We start from the raw sequence: 6,416 nt of genomic DNA, 5'->3' as shown, positions 1-6,416 counted from the left end.
AATGCATAGTGGGAAGCTGGTGGGCTGAAGAGTGGATCAGTATCCCTTTTAATATTTGCTCTGCTCATAAAACTGTGAGTGGTATCAGTAAATGAGGAGTACTTTGTAAAGGGTGAAAACCTACCTGCTTTAATAACCTCTGAAATACTGAGATTAACAACTAACACTTGGGGAAAGGGAGGGAGAGTAATCTTGTTTTGCTTCGTAAATCAGAGTAAATGTAGAATCTATTGCAGAGTAGCTACTGCAGAATATCAATCTCCTCTTTCTAGTCACTGCTTAGGATGTCATTGACATTTTGAAGCTGCTACATAGCACTGTTGATTATAACAACTGTTAATTAAATCTGGTTGGTTTGGTTTTGTTTTTTGGTGTTGTGGTTTGGTGTTTTTGTTTTTGTTTTTTTTTTTTCCCCAGAGAGTCACCAGTGTTTTTTAAAATGCATTCAAGTATTCATCTCTCCACAGATGTTTTATTCTTTCTGCAGAGTAAGAACATATGCAGACACAAGCAGAAATATCCTGAGTTCCCTGGAGAAGAGGTGGCCATACTTGTTTATCACCTGTGACCCAGAAAGAGAGAAGCCTGCCTTCCGCACAGCTTGAAGCAGGGACAGACCTTATCCCCGAATGACCAGCAAAGGTAGCTGTAAGCACTGCTGCAGTACAGAGATTATGGTCCTGCAGCCTGAATAACCATCATCACAACATGACACCAAATTGGGAATGAGAGACCTGGCAGAGGAGGAAGAGGAAAGATGTCTTTATTCAGGGATCAGCATTGGGATCCTAATCCTCCCCCTCAACCATATCACTGCTTTACTTCTCAAGGGGCTTTTAATGTTGAACATGTATTTGATGTAGTTGTTAGTGATGAGAAATTAGCAAAAGTGGCTGAAGAGTCATACTGTCCTGTAGGTATTATCTTAACTCACCTAGAAGATTTTAAAACAAAATTCCTTAGGTTTTCATCTTGAACAAAGGTGACTCAGATGAGATCTTTACCCTTGGGCTGCAGATTACATTTCAGGCTGCCAGTCTGCAGGGAACATAAGAACTGATTATCCGTTTTACCGGAACAATTGAGACTAATGTGCAAGGTAAGAGCTGAAATGTCATCCTAAAGACAGGCTAGGAGCTGTAATAGCTCCTTCCCCTTGAGCTATTAATCCATAGGATAGATACCCAGCTAATCTCTTGGTCAATTACGCTAATCTCAGGAGACGTCTGACTAGCCATATATTTTACAGAATCATAGAATCATAGAAGGACTTTGGCTGGAAGGGATCTCTAAAGGTCATCTAGTTCCAACCTACCTGCCTTGGCCAAGGATGCCATTCTCTAGATCAGGTTGCTCAGAATCCTATCCAGCCTGGCCTTGAACACTTACAGGGATGGGGTAGCCACAGTTTCTCTGGGCAACCTCTTCCACTGCCTTACCACCCTTAAAGTAAAGAATCTCTTCCTTATGATCAATCTAAATCTACCCTCTTTCAGCTTAAACCATTTGCCCTTGTTCTATCAGGTAGGCCTTGGTAAAAAGTTGGCCCACTCCTCAAGCCTGTCAAGATCCCTCTGGATAGCATCCCCTTCCTAAAGTGCATCCGTTTTGCCACTCAGCCTGGTGCTGTCCGCAAATTAGCTGAAGGTGTACTCAGTGTCACTGTCCATGTCACTGGTGAAGAAATTAAATAGCATTGGTCCCAGGATGGACCCTGGAGGAACACCACTTACCACGGGTCTTCACCTGAACATTCAGGCGTTGCCTGGAACTCTGGACACAACCATCCAGCCAGATCCTTGTCCATCTAAAAGTCCATGCATCAAACTTGTTATCTCTTCAACTCAGAGATAATAGTGTGGGGGGCACCATATCAAAGGCCTTACAGATGTCCAGGTAGGTGACATCTGTAGCCCTTCCCTTGTCCATTGGTGCAGTCAGTCCATCAGAGAAGACCATGAAGTGAGTCAGCCATGATTTGTCCTTGGAGAAACAGTCCAAGGAGTCTGAGTCTGAATGGTCAGTAGTTTCCAGGGTCCTCCTTTCACCCATCATTCCTGGGGACTTTGCTTGACTACCATGACTTTTGAAATACAATGGAGAATGGCTCAGCAGCTACATCAGTCAATTCCCTCACTACCCTGGGATGCATCTCATCAGGTCCCAGGGATTTAGGTATATTCAGGTTCTGCAGGTGCTCCTGAACCCAATTGTCACATAACCATGGATTCCTAACCAGCTTTTGAGGAAATAAACTACTTTTTAAACTTGGAATTTGCTCCCAAATCGGATAAGTTCCTGAATTATTAATAAAAAAATCTTCATAGTTTTCAGATAGCAGGCCCAAACTCTAATTTTTCCTTACTCAGAAAATAGTACTTTTCTGAGTTTGATATCCTATTTTCTGAGTATGTTTAAATCAGGTATTCTATCAAAATCTATGATCTGTTGAAATCTGAGAACATAATTTCTTCTAAATTTTGTGTCTCTTAACTGCACTATATGCCTAAAAAAATTAAATGAGAGAAAAAAGACAACAAATTCTTAAAAAGCAATGGTAAAAATACTTTTTTCATTATTTTTTCATTGTCTTATTCCTGTATTTTTCAAAAAATAGCTCTAGCTGAAATCTGTTTAAAATCAAGTGTGTCAAGTCAAGCAATACCAAAGAAATTGTAAAATGCATTAGCTTGCCCAACTGGGAATAAAGTCAGGTGCTTACTATAAAAATATGGCCATCAAAATGTATCATGGCTTTAAAAAACAATGCAGAGGCTTGTTAGTCTCATCATTTAGCCATAGGGGAAAATATAAAGAGAGAATTGTAAAGAGATTAGGTCACTTGATAGAGGGCAATCTTGTCTTTTTCTGACCTCATTTCACTGAAAAGTTATGGCTGTAATCTAAGCCAATGAAAGCTGAGAAATGCCTGTAACTAATAAGCATAATTTTTCCATGTAAACCTTAGTTTCACTGGAGGGAAAATCCAAAAATCAAAATATAGTTTTCAGGGTGAAAAACCCCAGGTGCAAACATGTCATCTTAAGCACCTCACACAATGTGATTTCAGCATGCTCAGAACACTTTCACAGAATGTGTTGTTTATTTGTAATTCTTGTGTGATAAGAATGGATATTTTTTTCTTCTGTAGTTTAAATCTTTCTTCCATGGTCTTTTAAAGTACTTTCCAAACAGCTCTTCTTTCACTGATGTTTTTATCCTTTCTAGATAAGACTGTCATAAACTCTCAAACTTGGCTTACTGCTGTTCTTACCAGAGTCAATACCCAAAGCACTTGGTGTTACAGCTTTTTGTCTCTTGAAGTCAGTGGATGTGACTGCCTGCCTGACAGGTGCAGTGGAAAATCTGCACTGTCCTTTTTGGATTCAACTTTGTGTGGAAATTTACAACTGCTCGCATTTCTGGCAAACTGAAGCAGCAGAAAAAAAAAAAGAAGCTCGCATTTGGATGCAGAAAATTTACTGTGACCTTATTTTGGAATTTCAAATGAAATGACACAATCTTGGCTGAAAAAATTGCAACAGCCTGCATCTGCATTCCTTCCATACAGTTTCACAAGCAGCACATAAATTATTTCCCACCATGAGAGCAAGGCCGACATATAAACTCAGTCGAGTAATTATTATTCTCCTCCAGAATGCCACGGTTGATTTTCAGTCAGCACAACCTATCCCAACACCATGCATAATTTAGCCATTTTAAAGGTATTGAGGGAGCTCTAATAGGTTCACTTCCATGAAAGTAGTTAGATTACTTCTATGCATTCTGAGTTCAGCCCTGTCTGAACTCTGCCTGAGAGTTAAACTATTAAGAATTAAGCCATTACCATAAAAACAATGACCTAGACTTCCAAGGAACCCTCTCTCTGAGATGGGGACAGTTTGCTTTTTCACACTGGCTTCAAAAGTCTTATTTGTGTTGTTAAAAAGGAATTGTGTCTAAAATAGAATGTAGCAAATTGATACAAAATATGTAATCCAAGCATCTGGTTCAATGAATATAAAGCACCTCATTCCCAGTTAACTGCTCAGTTCAATCAATGGTTTACTCCTATGACTAATACTCTGCACCTTTTTCTGTGTGCAAACTCAAAGCCTTCTCTTTAGAAAATCATACTAATTAAATGGATCCTTGCTAACAAAGCATGAAATTTCTTTGTTTCTTGTATTTTGTGTTTAAGTTCTTGACAAATGAAAAAAATGTAGGATTTTACTTCTATGACCATGAAAATGTATTACTACCTTAGATTATCTCCTAAAATGACCAGTTTCTGATCATTCAAAGAGGAACACAGATTTTTCCATTACTCCTGATAATGACCAAAATATTGGCCAGATGCCAAGAATCCCTTTTTATACTGTCTTGAGGAGAGAATGAGAAATCCATTACAATTGTCTGAACCAATACATGATGTACAGTGGCTCTGAGGGCACACAGAGAGTTGAAGGACTGTGCTCTCCCAGGAATTTGGTGGCACTTGTTCCAGTGCTAACTTGATGACCCTCCTAAGTGCTTCCATCAGCAGTTTTATATGCAAGTGCCACTTTTGGAGCTCAGGTGATCTTGGGCCTCTTTTGGAAGTAAAAGAACAAGGTATAGGAAGCAAAGTAACAAGATATAAATCTCATGGTCCTGACTGGGTTTGGATGCCCTGTAGCCTCTTCCCTTGCCAACACAGGGATTTAGTGGCCTGTGTGTTGAAGGCCAGCCCTGATGTGGCATAAATGTGCATTCTGGGACCAGGATGCTGTGAAAAGAGCTGTGTGGCAAAGCCATGAGAAGCCTTGTCAAGGCCCCTCCTTCCCATGGCTCGAGAGCTGCATTAAAGTTCAGGCACTCACCCCTGGTTGTTGCCTGAGCTACGCTGTACGTCAGTGCCTGGTCACCTGGTACGAACAGGAACAAAAAAAGACCCTGTTCATGACGGCAGTCGTCACAAGGATCTCACTCCAGTCCTTTAAACTATTGCCAGGCGCACAGGGCAGAAGTCTGGCAGTGATATTTGTGGCAGCTGAAGCCTTGGTTTTGCTGGAAGGAAGCCTGTATTTTAAATATCCATGCTAGGAAGTTGTGTCAAAGCCAATATTATTATACCCAGTTGTGTCTGGAAAAGGAGAGAAAGACAGATATGTACATAAGAAGTAGGAGCCATGAGCGAAGAAAAAAGACCCGTAATGAGTTCAAATTAGATTAAATTAAGGAAAGCAAAGTAATGCTTTGGAGAAAAAGAATCCTACCTATGCTTGTACAATGATAGGATTTTAATTACCTATTACCACCAGGAAAAGACATCCTGCAGTCTCTGCATTGACTGCTTTGAAAACATTAGTGGAAAGCAAAAGGCAAATCTAATGACAGGATTTATTATGGAAGGAAGAACTAGTGAAACAGGAAACATCATTATGCTCCAACATAAATCCATTAAGAGTCTCTCTAAGAAGAGAGACTGTAACTAAAAAAAAAATTAGAAAAATGGAAAAGGGGTGATCTTTTTCTTGCACTAGCCTTGGTATGGTAGCAAACAACTAACATGCTTTCTGTCAATGGCCTGGATAAAACAGCTTTTTAGCTGTTTCAATCCCTTTGAAGCAGGCTGCTGTAACTGTGAGTGGCTCTTTGTGTTGAGTTTTCCAGCATTTGAGCTCTTTTTCTCCAGGCTATTAGATAGTAATTCTAATAGCACTCTTAAGGCAATTCTTACTAGACTGATCTGTGATTATTAGTAATTTTGGAAAAAGTAAATCAAACATATAGCTGGGAAATGGTTGCGGCTGCCTGTGGTGTGTCAGTTACATAAATAGATTTTCCATTTTTCTTTTCTTTTACTAGCAAAACACCACCAGATACAAACTCATCCTATTTCATGGCAAAATTTCCAAGCCCTTCTAGATAGCAAAAAATTCTCAGAAACTCACCTGAACCAAGTAGGAAATGAGCTTGAAAAACCAGCAAATATTGGAGTTGCAGCATCTGCAAAGTTTCTGCACCAGTACAGTCTAATATTTAAAACATGAAGCAGCAGGGCTAGTAGTTTACCTGCCTGCAAGCTACTAGGCTTGTTCCTACTTGTTAGAAAACTCAGCAGAAATACAGTGCCTCTCTTGCCAGAGATGTAGCTTACAAGAGAGAGTATCACACATGGCTGGAAAGCAAGATTAGCAGATAAAGCCAAAGCTGGGGTGGGGATTTCCTCTCATATTATCTCTCAAATACACTGAATGCATTTGGGCTCTCCAAATGCTGAGCATTACCTACACAGACTTTTATGCCCTATATGGGCACACTCCCATTCACAACAGACAGGGAGGCTGCTTGAGTTACAGGGATACGGAGCAAAATTGCAATAACAATCCTTGCTGTTGTATGGAATTTCTGATTTTATTGCAAGGCAGGTG

Source organism: Prinia subflava, chromosome 1 (genome assembly GCF_021018805.1).
Source record: "Prinia subflava isolate CZ2003 ecotype Zambia chromosome 1, Cam_Psub_1.2, whole genome shotgun sequence".
Taxonomy (NCBI): Eukaryota; Metazoa; Chordata; class Aves; order Passeriformes; family Cisticolidae; genus Prinia; species Prinia subflava.
This window is presented reverse-complemented; position numbering follows the sequence as displayed.